Here is an 18218-nt window from a genome sequence, read left to right on the forward strand (position 1 = left end):
TTTTGACTATCTACTACTTTGTGATCGTCTTTAACATCATTTTTTTTCCATGTATCTCCATAACTAGTTCTTCATATTTAGCTTTACAATGGCCTCTCCATATGGTTTTTCAGATGATAATGGCCTATACAACATTGGTTATCAACTTGCTTGTGCGAGAGTGCACAAAATATTATATTCTTAGAAGTTCATACTGCTTGTGTGATTTGAGTTGGCTGGTTGATGGAACAGACCAACTCAAATTGTTTAAAATATAAGGTTTTGTGAGTTTCATGAACCACATAGAGTTTGTGGCAAGTGTTAAGGACTGGGTGGTGGACGCTAGGGCCACCAAACATATCTGTGGAAACATAAGTGCTTTTAACTCCTATACTACTGTGGGAAAGGGCGAAGAACAAGCATTCATGGGTAATTCAAGGCCCTTACCTGTTGTTGGGAGTGGAAAAATTCTTTTCAAGCTAACTTCTAGAAAGATCTTGTCCCTTAGTGATGTACTTTATGTAACAGACATTCATTCCAATTTGGTGTCGGTTTTCTTACCCGAAAAGATTGGGGTTAAGAATGAAATGTTTATTGGTAAAGGGTATTCTAATCAAGGTCTGTTTGTCCTAAATGTACTTGAAGTTATTAATAGAAGTGCATCTACTTCTTCTACTATATGATTGACTCTATTAATATATGGAACGCTAGACTAGGACATGTGAATTTTTCTTATATTAAGAAAATGAAAGAAATTAGTTTGTTGCCTAATTTATTTGTTTCTAGTTCTGATAAATACAAAATTTCTGTAGAATTTAAGTCAATTAAAAAGTCATGTAAATCAGTAGAACGAGAATCCAAATTGTTAGGATTAATTCATAGTGACATAGGAGATTTTAAGAGATACTTAACAAGGGGAAGAAAGAAATATTATATAACTTTTATTGATGACTATTCTAAGTATAGTAAAATTTATTTACTAAGATCTATAGGTGAGGCTTGTGAGATGTTTCTTAAATACAAAGTCGAAGTAGAAAACCAACTAAATGGAAAGATTAAAAGACTTAAGATAGATGGACCTTTTAAAGGGATTTAAAAGACTTTATTTTTATTTATGGGCCCTTATTTGGACGGGACTTATAAGATTTTTTTCCTAGTTTTATGTTTTGAGCTTTATCTAAAACATGATTTATTAAGAATTTTTTGGGCCTTATCTGTGATAGGATTTCTAAAGATTTTTTTAATTTAATTTTTAATTTTTTGGAACTTTATGTAGAGTGGGGCCTTAGGCAACAACCTAACCTTCCTTATGCTTGAGCCGGCCCTACCCTTACCTCGATAAAAAGTCAAATTAAAATTGTCGAGATTGTCAATTTAAATCATTGAAAATCAATCATTCAAACTGTCAATATTGACAATTTGAATCGTTGATCTTAATGATTCACTATCAAATATCCAGATCTCGACAATTTGAAATCTTGATATCAATGATTGATGTTTTATATTCATTGATCTTGACGATTGAAAAGGTTGATCTCAAAGATTTGAATTGTCAATCTTGACAATTTGAATCATGGATCTCACCAATTTGAAAGCGGGTGAAGGGGTTTTAAGAAAGAATTTTTTTTACTAATAAACTATCAAGTTATTGAACAAAATTAGGGGGTGTTTAAAAATAAATTCCTCAGTCAAGGTTAATTAAGTAATTTTTCCTTATTAATATTCCCTTCAGGACCCTAATAAAGATCAGTGTTGCAAATTGCTTTTCATGCTCGTGTGCAAGGATTCACGTCAGGGGTAAAATATCCCACGTGTCCTATAAAAGGGGCCGTTCCCAAATGATGATCGTCTTGACCAATTTTCAAGCATTAAAAAGAAAACCAACTGATTGGATAGTTGAATCACCATAACTGGGTAGAGGAGGATGTATTAGATCAAGATTCGCTTCGCACCAAAGGAAATATGGAGACACGGAGCATCACAGCCGCAGAGTTATTAGGGCACTCCTTTTGAAACAAATCGGTGCCGTTGCTTTCCTTTTCACTAGTGTATAAAATTGAACAGAAAATCATTCCAGCAGACTCTCGTTCCAGTCTTAGGGTGGCGATTGAAAGTCTGATCAAGGAATGGTTGTTTATCAGAAGTTTATGATTATAGTTTAATTCGGGATGGGTGGTTTGGGAAATTTATTAAAATGGGCGGATCTGGGAAGACTACATCTACAATTGATTGTGGAGGTAAATTTAAAATTTTAATTAATCATATTTTTTTTATAACAAAACTCTCTATTTTGATTGAATTGTTGTTATTAATTTTGTACTGTTTTATATGTGTACTCTCATGAAATGGAGAAAGATGAAGATGAGAATTAGGGAGAAGATTATATTAATTATGGAATCTTGCATTTAGATCATCTTTAATTGAGAAGTGGTTGTCATTACCAAATTTTCACTTACTATCCTGTATAACATCTCATAAAATGATTAAAAATTTACAGAATGTCCTAATTTATGCGAAAGAAAAGCATTTTGAAATGAACAATATTTTTGTCCCAAAAATACCTTTTTAGTATTGTTTTACCATTTGTCCAATTTTGCCCTTCAAATTTCTAAAAACATAACTCCATCGTCTAGGATTTCCGTCAACGACACATCTACATTGTATTGCATCGTTGTCTTCTAAAATACCCTCGTCGAAGTCGTTTGGCCAAGTTTAGGGTATATTGGAGTCCATTTCATTCTCAAGAATTATAAATCCCTATTTTTTTTGTAATAGATGGATAAGGTGTGAACTAGGGGCAATGCTAGGAAAAAATCCTCCCTTCAAGGTGTCCTTTGGAGAGATGGCCATGCTGGCCATTACGCTCAACAATACAGCTCTTGGTACACATACAATATAGTCCCTCACCCAATTCCTTTCTTACGCAATGATGCAACACCACCTGGCTATGATGTCTCCCATGTGCTTGAACATGTGACACTCTTTGTTGCTCGTACTCGTGCATTTCCTTTTAGGGTTTCTATTTGGGGCACCTTCATGTCACATATTCATTGTCTTGTAGCTCTATGTCGTTCAATCATAAGGTGTCATCTCAGAAATGACGATTTCGTGGAGACACGTCATGAGTAACGTGTCTCAAACCCATTTGTTGTCCTGTGGCTCCGCGTCGCTCAATCATAAGATGCCATCTCAGCAAACGACGATGTCGTGGGAACATGTCACTCATGAAGTGTCTCAGAACCAAGCACACCATCAACATTGTTCACCTTCTTCAATCTTTTTAAATGATTCTTTAAATGTTCATCTTCTTTGCGGTCTATGATTGTTCATTTTGTTGATGTTTAGGAAGACCCATTTTATTGGTTTCCTACCACACTTGGACCACCTGGTGTTGATTTTTTATTTATTGATAAACCTGTTTTTAATGGGTTTAGTAACTTGGTGCTAGCGGGATTTGAACTCAGGTCTTTAATATTATCACCCAAAAACTTTACCAACGTATCTCTGGTGTTTTTACAATGTGGTTCTTCATTTTGCAATATATATATATATATATATATATATATATATATATATATATATATATATATATATATATATGTATAAGGGAATGGTAATGTCGAAGACCTCATGGGGACGTTAGCGTTCTCCACCCCATTCATTTTCCAGTAATACCCTTGCCCATTTTGTCTTTTAGTAAAAAGACAAAGGGTATGTTTTCTTTTACATAACAAATGTTAATGGGATTTTAGTCTTTGGATTTAAATGCCTTGTTTGCAGTAAATGTTAATAAATTCATATGTAAACAATCTTTTATTATGTAAACGACCAAGATACTAATTGTCACTTTCACTAAAAGACAAACTAGATATGGGTATTATGAAAGTGAATGGGGTGGAGAATGTTAATGTCCCCATGATGTCTTAGACGTTAGTATTTATCTTATATATATATATACACTAGAGTTTATTCGTGCTTAAGACATGGTCATCCTCTTTGGCGTTCAGGAATAAAAGAGGAAAGACAATAAAGTTGTAGGGGTATTGTTGGAAAAGGATAAAAGCGATAAAGTTGGTGAGTTATTGTTGGAAAAGGGGAGGAGAGGAAAGATAATAAAGTTGGAGAGATATTATTGAAAAGAAGGGTAGAAGAGGAAAAGGAATAAAATTGGTTGACAACTTCACTCAACCAGAAGGTCCATGGGTTAGATCTTAGATTATGCTGAGAATGTATTTGGATCATTGAATTGACACATTGCCATTTCTCTATCTTTAACCCAAATGCTTTTGTTTCATATCACATGCTAAAATTTTGTTACCTATTATGAAAGCTAAAGGTTTTAGTCATAGAGTATTGAATTGAAGTAGGTTCTGATCTTATTCTGACATTGCCTTTAATTTGCTGTATTTCTAATCAAAATAGACTTGTCCACTATGTGTCTTGTCTAACCAAATGGTGTAATCACATAAACCAATGTTCTTTTTTATTAAGATATTATCCTCTATCTAAAAATTAACAGAATGATTCTATAATTTTTTTCATTTTAGTAGCATCACATCTTGATCATTTTTGGAAACTCCAAGCAGTGTAGTTAAGGACTAAAGGCGCATGGTGAGGCACATACTTGAGTAACGTATGACACAATAGAATTAAAAAATTAAATAGTGAAAGGTCGGTTTTAGATATTTTACAATTATAACATTTATAAATGTGAGGTTTTACAAACAAGTTAAAGTATTCAACATTTCAAAAAGAAGAACAATCAATAGTAAAAGAAAAAGTAAATATGAATAAGGAGACTAAAAAGAAGGGAAGAAAAGGAAGTAAAAGTAGGCCAACAATATGTGTTGTTGCTGCTACGACAGAACAACAACTATGGTTATCAATGGATGAGTTCTGGTTAGGCTTGGTTGAGCACTAATCAAACCTTAAAAGGTGGGCTCAACCTTAGTCAACTAAATCCTAACGGACTTAGGCTGAGTAAAAATCACCAAATGTAAAATTCAATATTTTTAATGGTAAAAATGTGAACTTTCCAAATACATTTTATTTTGTATCTAAAAAATATACAATCAAACCTGAAATTAGCATCTTAATTAAATAAATTAATTCATTGAGGCGCCTTTGGTCCGCCCCGACTTGAGGCGCTTGCCTTGACTAAACTGACTCCAAGTCAATTCCTACGATTTTTAAAAAAGGTAATAGGTTTCGATTACAATGATGTAATATAGTCATATGTAAAGATACACCATGTTATGATGGTTTTATTACAATGGAATAAAGTCACATGTAACGATGGAATATAGTTAACACTGCAAGCACAAAAGTTCCTAAGATTTAAGACCTGTTCTATGGTATTCTGATTACAATGGAATCCAGAGGTTTGAAATAGAAATCTTCATAAAGGTGTTGACTCCACATCAACAACAACAATAACTCGATATAATAAGACAATCGATTGCAATGTAAGAGAATATTGGTTGCCATCAAATGAAATTAAATCCTGGAAAATGCTCAGTTCTATAGAAAAGATAAATAAGAAGAAGCTAACATAGTTTCCAAGGCAAAGTTGGATGGTAAATGGTAGGGATTAGTTTTCACTGGTTATGCTTTTACTGCAATTGGATGTCATCTTCCTGCTTAGGTGGGATCCATTTGAATTAAAATGCGAATAAAAGTGGGGTCTCTATGTTCATATCAGTTGGTTTGTGTTGTATGCCAACCTGCAAAATCATACAAAAATCAGAATTGTAGAGTGCAAAGGTAGCTTTAATGTGCTAATTGTGGGGCATGTGGTCCCTTCAACGTGTGAGTGATTACTTTATCAGTACCTTCGAGTTCTGTCTGTTGGAAATTTTTCCTTAAAACATGGAAAAAGTTGATTTAAAGGCATATAATGTGTATAGTTGCTCATAAAGTGGAAGACAAAAAACTAAGTCCAATATGAAGAATGAAAGTGCATAAATGACTAAATTTTGTAAATAGTATAATGTTCCCATGACCAAAACTTCTTTCTTGGATTCTTTTAAGATACATTGTACCCTGTTAAATGTTTGGTCTTTCTTTCAGTCTTAATTTTATTAACAACATGAGTTTTGGTTCTTCTGAAAGGTACGGTGAAAGCCATTTCCCCACTTCTATGTTTGTTGGGTGTGTAAGTTTGTCATGCCCCGAAATCCCAACACGAATCCCTATGATTCATCAATCAGAATCTCGAGGTGTGAGGTAACCAATCACACAACCTGCTTGAATATTCACAAGTAATAATACTTATGGAAAAGAAAATATACGCAGCGGAATAAACATTTGACTAACATCTATACAAGAGTCTAAAAATAAACGGAACGATCACCAAACATTGATATCATCAAAATCCTCAATCTCATAATACATTAGATTACAAAATTTTTTAAACTAACACGTTCTTATCTACAAGTGAAAGTCATTAGGATTCTCTACTAATCTCAAAGACATGGCGGTGACAAGACATCAATCTGATCCTCCTCAAAGACCTCCTCGACATGGCGGTGGCAAGACATCAATCTGATCCCCCTCAATGACCTCCTCAAAAGATTCTTCAAAGAACGGCTCCTCAATAGCTGAATAATGTGTAAAATGAATGATAGGGTAAGTAATAGGGGAGTGTTACTCAGTAGGATGAACGTCATTCTAACAACGAGTCATACAAGCACGAGTAATCACTAGAACAATTATTTAAATGAAAGTTTTTCATAATTTAATATACGATAAATGTCTAGACATACTTAGTAAATAGTTATAAAAGTTTTTAATCTATCATTTCTATCATTTAAAGTAACGTATGCATCTTTCAAATGAAAACATTTATCAACATTACAAAATAAGGAAAAGATACATAATAAAAACACGGCAGTGTAGTCGATAAAAGAGCAGAGGAATACGTCGATATAACCATCTCGGCTAAGGCAATTCGTTATTCTAGACTTCCAATCCGACGTGGAATCTCATCGTTATAATCTGATTTTGTGGCCGGTCTAGCATACCACAGTTGGATGATCATTTATCCGGCTCAGATTGGCCATTGACCAAGAACCCAATACTAAGTTCAACTAATGGTGAAGTCGACCGTTTGACAACTACAGACTAACAATGATCACTAACTAGCTCAGGAGACCTCTCGCGTCGAAGTCTATTAAGAGACAATACATGTGAACCCCGCCTGCCTCTACACTATATATAAGTCGTCTTTACATACAACGTTCCCCAGAAAATAAGTAGGAGAAATTCCCAGATCTCATAAGCTATAATATGCTCTAAGGTATCCCATACTACTAAAGAGCATATGACATCTAGCGTTATCCTAAATTGACTCGTCGCTTCCGGATACACAGCAACGCGTCACTTTTTATGGGTTTTCTACGAATCTTTTCTGGTAAACAAAATAGTTTATTTTGTATATAGTATATCATTTCTTTTAATCGAAAATACAAAAAAGGTCTGGTAGTGCCCTCCAGTGATAATCATTTGTCATTTACATCCATTAACCATCCCATCCCTTTATCAATCTATCACGTTTTACGTGGCATGGCCACTAAGTAGAATTGGAGGCACTGTCCCATCAATCAGTCGAGAACATATGTTCACTCTATCCATCCATCAATCAAATCGATCAATCTATCCTCTAATTTCCTACATATTTATCAAAGTAATTTTATTTTTAAAGTAATTCGAAACTCATAAGGTATCAACCAATTCCATTCGCTGGCTTTGATTGAGTCGAAAGATTCGGAAAAACACAATAAAATCATAAGACGTAAATGCTGAAAATCTGTGAAAATTTGGCTAAGTGTAAAAATAATGATTCTTTCAAAGTTGTCGAAATTGAAAATGGGTTTTTGTACATGAAAGCCTTCAACAACATGAGAAACACCATATAATTTTTTATTACTTAATTCAAAGGAACGCTTAAAATATCGTGTTTTGAAAATCAGGCGAAAACGTTGAATTTTACGTTTTGTTCTTGAAACCAAAAATCATATTTTGATACGATGAGATTTGGATCTTAAAATCATTCCCAGCGTTTCGAAATGGAGGGTATTACCTTTACTTCATTAAATAACTTAAAGTAATTAAAAATTACTTAAATATTTTTAATGAAATAAAAGTAGGAAATGGGTATACATATTATATGGAATCAACACAATTAAAAATTGGAACTAAACTCAACATTTGGATTTTTTTTTTTTTTTTTTTTGAATTGTTGATTTTTCGTCGAAATTTGACAAAAATTGATACAAACCTTATACTACTCATTAAATACATAAAATACTTCAAATACGTCAAATGAAGTAAAATAAATAAAAAATAATCTTGCAAGCATGATCTAATACGTTCAAATATGTATAAATATAATGAAAGAATCGATCTATCGAAAATCGCATGGATTTTCTATGAAATTATTGCATGACTAGAAGGTAGAAGGGAAGGTAACTTACATCGAACTATTCTCTACGGTTCAACGGAGTTTAAGAATCACCTCCGACCAATTTCAAAAATTTTCCTCCAATAAAAATCAATGTTCCTAGCATCCACACGTAACTCTCGACGAGATGAACAACTTTCGTTCTTGTGGCAAAGTTTGAATCATTCTCGTTTGGCGTAGATCTAAATTGCAAATCTCGAGGGAAAAGGTTGAGTTTTGTTTGGAGAGGAAAATAAGAAAAATCATATTTTTCTAATTAAGGACTGATATTTATAACTAAAGTTGGGACGTACGCGTCATTTTTGTAATTATTTTTTCCGAATGCCGATTTAAACATTCTTATACTCTATTTCGAGTATTTTTCGACACGAATCTAGTGGCATGATCGGATACCTCAAATTATATCTCTAAAATGTTATTTACCAATTTGGTAATTACTTGATGCAAAATTCAAGGATTTAATAATTTTTTCGATCGACTTTTGATTAAGTCGTGCTTACAGGCTAAAGAATGTTTCTCGACCCTTCTAAATCTATTGGTGAAGTTAATTTTCCTCAAATATTAGAAATTAAGGATCCATACTTTTAAATCAACATAAAAAACTTAAAATTCTTTCCCTGAGACACATATTAAGATTTTCAGGTCATTACAAAGGCGATGGTAGTAGTGGCAATAGAACAGAGGATTAGATATTAGTTTTTAATTGTGTCCCTTTTAATCATCTGAAATACATGACTGATAAAAAAAAATTTCTTAAAAGCATGATAGAGAGAGCATTGCTCTTATATAGGGGGGACGGATATATATATATATATATATGTGAAAATTGCTACTTTTATAGAATATCATTTATTGTCTTGCAAAAAACAAAAACAAAAAAAAAAATGAATTATACAAACTAGCGAGATTCATTAGTTGGGAGGTTAGAAACTTGTTAGATCCATGCATAATTACTAATTTTGCCATATTATATATTCATCTTATTCTTAATGCTTTGAAACAAGATAGTTTCATAAAATATTTGTTTTTCATCATTTCATGCTCCTCTAATGCCACTCATTGCACAGAAAAAGTTCAATCGATCTTTTGGCTGTATTTGCATATCATGCATCTCAATGATCGAAAGGACTAATAACAATAATAATAATTCTAACTATTTCATTGCTTGGCAAAAAAGGTCTAAAATATTTCACTAAAAATTGATATTTACATATTCTCCTGGGTACCTTTAACCTTGTGATAATCTTTAAAAACATGGTTATGATTATTTTCATTATGATTTCAACCATAAGCTACAGCAAATATATAGATTGATTGTTGATAATAAAAATTTAAATGTAGGTGAAGCAAAAGTAAAGATCAATAGTTGAGATGCCAACACAATCAGAACTATTGAATCAAGTTCGAGCACCACCAAATGCCATGAATATTGAGGCAAACCGTCTAATACCTACTACTATTCTTCAGGCACTACAGGTGCAAACATGAGACAGAATATTGAGGTGATTAAAGTTAATGCTCGTTTTGTTATTTGGTTATCTTATAGTGTACAATTTCGTACCATCCAAGCACCATGGCAAGTACAAGTTCAAGATTTTTGAAATCATTACTTCTTGAAAACCATTAACATCAAAAGCTCATTTCTTCTCCTCCCTTCTCCTTCCTTTATGACTCGCCATTGTGTTCTATGCTACAAGTACCTTCTCAACCCCAATTTTGTTCTCTATACACCCGAACACATAATAGCCACCACCACTACCACACCCTCTTCTCCCCCCTCCCCCTTTCGTACATCCTATGTGACCTCTCCTCCATTCAACTAACCTAAAGACAACCATCTTTAGAGATCTATCATGTATTCTTGGGATACGTATCTTATCCCAACCATAGGATTTCGTGTTTACACTTAATCGCATCAACAAAATATCCAAATAAGGCACAAACAACATACCTAATGATTCAATATGGCTGTGTAATTGAATGTTTGGCAACCATAAGAGAAGGGAAGATGAGATTATTATTGTTAGTGTATGAGATAGAGAGAGTGACCACTATCACACAAAGAGGTGTTTGTCCATGGTTTGCTGCTCACTTTCACATATTCCCTTTCCCTTTCCCTCCACCCTCTCCATCTCTTGAAACCACAATAATAGATGCTTGAATAAGAACAAATTTAGAAGCCTACCACATCATCCTAACAGTATATCAATGTATTAATTACATGACTGCTAACACCAATGTAGTAATTACATAATTATAAAACCACCTTGCTTATAAAACCACCTTGCTGTCCAACATATTCTCACTAACAATTGATACCATGGGTTAATTAGAGCATCCCATTTCTTAAAAAAGAGAGGCTATTCTAGAAATGAAACCACCTTGTTGTCCAAAATATTCTCATCAACATGGTTTGTAGAACAATTAAGGGCATTTACTAATGATGGGCTCTGTCTCTAAAAGAAGTTTACCAAAAATGGTTGTGGGTTCTTTTCCATTAACTTTTTTTTTGAACTCGTATATTCTAAAGTTCTAGTTCCCCATGTATTCAACAGGATAAATAAGTCATTATACTACAATATACAACAATATTGCGTGTGGAAACGGTTATCATATCACTCTACCATGTGTTAGAGTAGGTAAAACAATATAGTTTACATAGAAATGAGCATAACTAACATTTAACTTCACCATTTGCAATTATTTCAGTTGTGTTGGCTCATAGCTTATAATCAAAGTAATGGAAGATCTACTACATCATTGACTTTTGGTTTTCTTTGATATATAATCTATCAACAATAATTTATTTATTACTTGAAGTAGGAAGACTAAAAATATAAAATAGACTACATCATTGACTTATCCTAAAAGAGCGCCAGCATTGTATCATACATGTGGTCTACCACCCATCAATTCATGTCTGATAATTCCAATTCTATTTCCTTTTTTGCCTGAATAGTGTTGGATTCATTAAATTAAGCACTAAATTCATAGAATCTTGTTTGGTATATACCGTTGAAAACTGGTAATTTGTCTATTTTGCTCTTTCAATCACTATGCACTGTTTACTTATTTCAAATGTCTATTTGTCATCACACATAATAAAATACTAATTTCTAATAAAATATAAATTAAAATATTGATTTACAAATCTAATTCACTGTATCCCAATTTTAACATACATAATATACTTATTTTCAATTTTTAAATCATTTAATTTTTCTTTTAAGTTCTTGCAAAGGTCTACAATATTATTCCAAAAGATATCTCCATGAAAGGGAGGTGATTTAACAAAGCAGTTTTAGATGGGATAAGAATACTTAGTGATTGAAGATAATGAGGCTTGGAAGGAGTATATTGAGGCATGTCTTAAAATGTTAAACTTTAAGATAAATTTTTTTCTCTATGCATATGTAGCATCATGGTATATTCGTACGTTAGACTTGCATGTGTTTATGTACAAAAGGAGTTTTGCATTGCAAAGATGTTCAGTTTTTTTGTTACTAATTCTTGATTATTTCTTTGTCTTTTTTATTAGAAACTCCTAAACAAGAAAAGATTACAGTAACAAGTGCGTCCTATTTTATTATGATCTTGTCATTTTTGTTGGTAATGATCAATCAAATGGGTAGCAATGCACAATTGGAAAAGAAATTGACCAAGAGATGTCGTCAATTGAAGATATAGGTAAGAACTCAACATACGATAATGTAAATCTTTTGTAATTTGTGTACTTTTAATTATACGTTGAATTAGATGTGTGTTTTGAAAATTTTCCTTTGTGTTAGGGCTTTATGAAATACAAGACGAGGTGCTTGAAACAATTGGACAAGTACTATACTTGCACATCAAACAAGATCTTCATCAGTTGCTCCTCGTGAAAATCCATCTTCTAAGAGAAAGTGAAATCGTCATTTCGAATATTCTAGTGATGCAACTATGCCCATACTAACATCTACAGTTGGACGCACGACAACAACAATGGAGAGACCTAACATCGTTAGATTGCAAAAAGAACTTAATGAAGTTCTTGATATCTCTCGAGAGATTATATTAAAGGTGATTAACTACTAGGGTGAGCAGCAAGAAGCATCATTCATGGACTCAGGAACCAATATGGTGCCCTGTTCCTATAAAATATGATAGGTGTTTATGTGGCATGTTTTAGTTGGTGTTTAAAGCACCTTGGACTCCTAATCAAGTCGTTCATGCAACCCAATGTGTTTATTTCCTAATCAAATTGTGCCATGTAGACACCGTTTTTATCTATTGTTTCAGGACACCTTAATGGGATCTCGACTCGCACACATATTCCTTGGCTTACCAAATGACATGAAGGGGGATAGGTTGTTTAGAAGCTTAGGAAAGTCGGATAGTATTTAAATTGTTAGATGTTATAATCTTTTAGCATATATATTTGCTATAGTTAAGAAAATCAATACTAATTTTCAATGGTTGTATGTTGCTTTTTTGGGAGATGTCTTACATAATTTTTAGGTTTACTTAATTTGTATTTATCATGATGTAATTGATTCAATCGAGTTTGTATGTCCTTTGCCACATCAAGGTTATATATTGTATTTCACAGGTAATTTTTTTTTAATAAAGTTGACAAATAGACTTTTATAGTGTACTACCACTGTTATTTAATATTAAAAAATAATAATATGCAATGAAATTGGAAAATCTTGTCATTTTCCAATTTGCAATCAAAATATGGATTGGAAAATGAATGCATTTTCCAAATGTGCAATCAAACAAAGATAAATTCTTTCTCTAGAAATCTAGGGCCTGTTTGGATACCAGGAGCAGAACTACTCTTCCAAAGAATAAGAGCTGAAGTACTCTATGGAGGAGCTGAAAAAGTAATTCTGTGTGGAAAGGGCGTTTGACAATCAACTCTGTGAAGTACTGGCAGAAGTACTTTTGTGCTGGAAGTCTGTTTGGGAACCATACTGACTTCTCATGACTTCTAGAAAAAAGACCAGAATACCCTTATATTATACCAGTTACTGTTTTTTATCTTTTAGTGTCATAATATGCCTTCAAACTATACTGTTTTTGACATTTTAACTATAAATATTAATATAATATAATATTTTAAATAATAATATAATATAATATAATATTTTAAATATTAAATATTAATATAATATGTTTAAATCCATTATACTCAAAATTTTAAAAAAAATTGACAGACTGTTTTTGACATAATATGACATAATATTAAAAAAAAAATTGACAGACTGTCTTTTAATGTCATAATATGCCTTCAAACTATATTGTTTTTGACATTTTAACTATAAATATTAATATAATATAATATAATAAATACTAAGATAATATAATATAATATTTGAAATATTAAATATTAATATAATGTGTTTAAATCCATTATACTCAAAATTTTAAAAAAAATTGATAGACTGTCTTTTAGTGTCATAATATGCCTTCAAACTATATTGTTTTTGACATTTTAACTATAAATATTAATATAATATAATATAATATTTTAAATATTAAATATTAATATAATGTGTTTAACTATAAATATTAATATAATGTGTTTAAATCCATTATACTCAAAATTAAATTATTTTTTTTTAATATTAATAAATATTTCTTTCATTTGATTTAAGGGCAAATGAATTAGGAATATTTTCATAGAAAATTAATAAAGTTAAGGGTATTTTGGTAAAACGAACCGTTAGATTTTGACTCCCCGCAAGATGAGTTTTGAGAAATAAGTTTTCTCGACTTCTTCACAAAGAGTAATTTCTTGCTCTTGCGCGGAGTAACTTTTCGAAGGAGTTGTTCATCAAAACGCATCCAAACGACTTCTAACTCCCCGCAAGAGTCAGAAGTAGTCAAGGAGTCATATCCAAACGCTTACCTAATTTCCACACCATTTTTTTCTTGGAAAATAAATTTCCATGCACAATCAAACAGAACCTTAATATAAATATGGAAGAAAAGATAGCATTATGCCTATTCATTGGAATTATTTGTTTATTTTTAGTACTTGTAAGTTACCATATAAATTGTTTGGTTAGGAAAACTAATATTTTCTTCTTTCCTATATGATAAATTTCATGTAGCAAAGAAAGTTCAGGTCATGTTGGATATAGATGGTGAAAAGGACTTCACATGTTTTAATTTCTTATAAATCCTTGCACGTTTTCTGTTTGCTAATGATGGTTTGATAAGCATGGTATATAACATTACACAATATAAAATATTCTGCAGGGTAAGCTTGCGTTCAATTGTCTAATTAAGTCACTAGATGCTTGATCGTCGAGTTGGAAGCAAACAAGACAAATCATTAATTTTTAGATTTGCATGTCTTATAGGTGTATATAACTTGAATTTTTTCAATATGGTTAAAAAAAATTATCTATTTGGATACACATCTAAATTTCATTTTTCTTGTATTTTCTTTTTTTTCTGTTTAGGGTGGGGGGTGTTGTATTTGTGTGGTCTAAGCTATATCACTTTCTAAGCCCGAGATTGTCCACATGAACTTTCTTGAAAACTGTTATGGATTTAGAGAAGTTCCATAACTATTTTCTTTTTATGGGAAAAACAATTCATTCAAGAGTAGAAAAATAATACAGCGGAGAGGTAAGCTCCATGGAGGTCGAGAGGACTTCTAGGTGAGTAGGATCCTTCCCAAAAGACATTCACGCTCAACACTCATACATACAATCTTAAATTATACGCTTTGAAACCCATCTCGCACCTTCATCACAAAATCAAGTAGTCCCATCTAAGAACAAATTCCTTGAAGAATGTTCCCTTTTATTATTGAAACAATTTTGACCAAAACATGTAATATTTTGCATCAATAATAACCTCATTAACATGCCCTTCTTAATTTTCCAAGGTTGTAGCATTCCTCCCTTCTAAATAATCCACAATACTGCAAATGGTAAAAGGTTCCGAAATTCTATCTTTACCTTGAAAACTTAAGAGAACTAACTTTGGAAAAGAGTTAAAATTGAAGTATGAATAATCCAATACATATTGAAAGTCATTGTAGTAGTTAGTACAGTGAAGGAGAAGGTCGTTGACACATTATCCGATTTTCGTTCACATAATGTTCTGTCCATAATAGTCTTTCCATGACCAATATTAAGATAGAGAGAAGGTTACACAACATTTCAGTGTCTAGATTGCTTACAAATGAAAATTTTGTTTAAAAATTGAGAATATGCAAGTCAGAACCTAGAAAAGGACTATTAGAAAGGGAAATGGTACTACGACAAATGACTGACATCATGGTTGCATTAGTAATAAGGTGTTCAAGGTAGGACTTGTGAGATATATGACAAAAATATCTAGAAGACACACCAATCATATGGTCAGTAGCCCCTGTGCTATTGATCCAAGGAGAAGAAGAATCATTGAAAGAAGATGTTATAGATGTGGAGGTGCCATTTTGAAATTGTTCATCTGAGAGTTTTATAGACCGAGCTATAGGATTAGTACTAGAATCATCAACAACAACAGGGGCATTTGTATCATCAATCACATTGGTAAATATGTTAGTGTTGTTTGGGTTGTGTAGGGAGAAACAAATTGGCAGCTGGTGCTCAAAATCTTGGTTATTCAAGTGATCTAATTGCGTGACGATGGATCTGGCTATGGAATTGAATGGAAAGCTTTATCTCGGGTCTTCTGAAGGTTTTGGAATCCACACATTGGGGAGACCAAGAGATGTAGATAGTTGCTCAGCTGATAGACTTACTTCAAATTATATGGAGGAGGAGCAATTTGGTGAAGTGGTTGTCGAGGTTTCGAAGACCAGATTCGGAGATGGTTTTGGAGGTTAAGGTGAGAAGGGTTTTAGAGCTGATACAATCAATATTTCACATTTAGCTTATAGGGTTCATTTTTCTCTTTAGAAATTACAAATTTCTTGCTTTAGTTCACATTTAATCTGTTATTTTGTTGGTGGTTCATCCATCTGACATGTACTCCAGATGGGAATGGTGGATTTTGAATGTGGATTCGTGAATGTATTTTACACTAAATGTTATCTATGTGAATCCATGACGTTAATTATAAAGTTCGGATTATACTCTACAAATTTTGTGCAAGTCCTTGGCTGATATCTTTTGTGACTATCTACTACTTTGTGATAGTCTTTGACATCATTTTTTTTTCCATAAATAGTTCTTCATTTTTAACTTTACAATGGCCTATACAACATTGGTTATCAACTTGCTTGTGCGAGAGTGCACAAAATATTACTTTCTTAGAAGGTCATACTGCTTGTGTGATTTGGGTTGGTTGGTTGATGGGACAAACCAACTCAAATTGTTTAAAATATAAGGCTATGTGAGTTTCATGAACCACATAGAGTTTGTGGCAAGTGTTAAGGACTCGGTGGTGGACTCTAAGGCCACCAAACATATCTATGGAAACATAAGTGCTTTTAACTCCTATACTACTGTGAGAAAAGGCGAAGAACAAGTGTTCTTGGGCAATTCGAGGCCCTTACTTGTTGTTGGGTAAGGGAAAATTCTTTTCTAGCTAACATCTAGGAAGATCTTGTCCCTTAGTGATATACTTTATGTGATGGACATTCATTCCAACTTGGTGTTGGTTTCCTTACTCGAAAAGATTGGGGTTAAGGCAATTTTTGAGTTTGATAAAATTGTATTAAGAATAAAAATTTTATTGGTAAAGGATATATGATTGACTCAATTTATGTATGGAATGTTAGATTAGGACATGTGAAAATTTTCTTATATTAAGAAAATGAAAGAAATTAATTTGTTGTCTAATTTATTTGTTTTTAGTTTTGATAAATACAAAATTTGTGTAGAATTTAAGTCCACTAAAAAGTCGTGTAAATCATTAGAACAAAAATTCAAATTTTTAAGATTAATTCATAGTGACATAGGAGATTTTAAGAGTTACTTAATAGGGGAGGAAAAAAATATTATATAACTTTTATTGAAGACTATTCTAGATATACTAAAATTTATTTACTAAGATCTAAAGGTGAGGCTTGTGAGATGTTTCTTAAATACAAAGTTGAAGTAGAAAACCAACTCAATAGAAAGATTAAAAAACATAAGACATATGGACATTTTAAAGGGATTTAAAATACTTTATTTTTATTTTTGGGACCTTATTTGGACTGGACTTATAAAGATTTTTTTTTCCTATTTTTATATTTTGAACTTTATCCAGAACATGATTCATTAAGAATTTTTTGGGCATTATCTGCAATAGGATTTCTAAAGATTTTTTTAATTTTTTGGAGCCTTATGTAGAGAGGGGCCTTAGAGGCAACGACCTAACCTCCCTTATGCTTGAGCAGACCCTATCCTTATCTCGATAAATGTCAAACTCAAATTGTCGAGATTGTTAATTCAAATCATTGAAAATCAATCATTCATACTGTCAATATTGACAATTAGAATCATTGATCTTAGTGATTCATGATCAAATGTCCAGAACTCAACAATTTGAAATCTTGATATCAATGATTGATGTTTTATATTCATTGATCTCAACGATTGAAAAGGTTGATCTCAAGGATTTGAATTGTCGATCTTGACAATTTGAATCATGGATCTCACCAATTGAAAGTGGGTGAGGGGGTTTTAAGAAAGAATTTTTTTTACTACATAAACAATCAAGTTATTGAGCAAAACTAGGGTGTGTTTAGAAATAAATTCCTCAGTCAAGGTTGATTAAGTAATTTTTCCTTATTAATATTCCCTTCAGGACCAGAATAAAGATCAGTGTTGCGAATTGCTTTTCA

General features: G+C 32.2%; 1 long non-coding RNA gene across 2 annotated transcripts; it reads left to right on the forward strand.

Moving 5' to 3' along the window:
• The first annotated feature begins 1783 nt into the window (after positions 1-1783).
• Positions 1784-12911, forward strand: LOC147405925 (uncharacterized). Of its 2 annotated transcripts, XR_015176178.1 has the most exons (4): positions 1832-2216; positions 9782-9942; positions 11979-12127; positions 12229-12911. It is a non-coding gene; the product is annotated as an uncharacterized LOC147405925 (long non-coding RNA). The 2 variants fall into 2 exon arrangements; XR_015176177.1 differs by having other exon boundaries at positions 1784-2216; positions 9782-12127.
• The last annotated feature ends 5307 nt before the right edge of the window (positions 12912-18218 follow it).

The sequence above is a fragment of the Akebia trifoliata genome, chromosome 3, assembly GCF_017979445.1.
Source record: "Akebia trifoliata isolate Shusen 1 chromosome 3, ASM1797944v1, whole genome shotgun sequence".
Classification (NCBI taxonomy): domain Eukaryota; kingdom Viridiplantae; phylum Streptophyta; class Magnoliopsida; order Ranunculales; family Lardizabalaceae; genus Akebia; species Akebia trifoliata.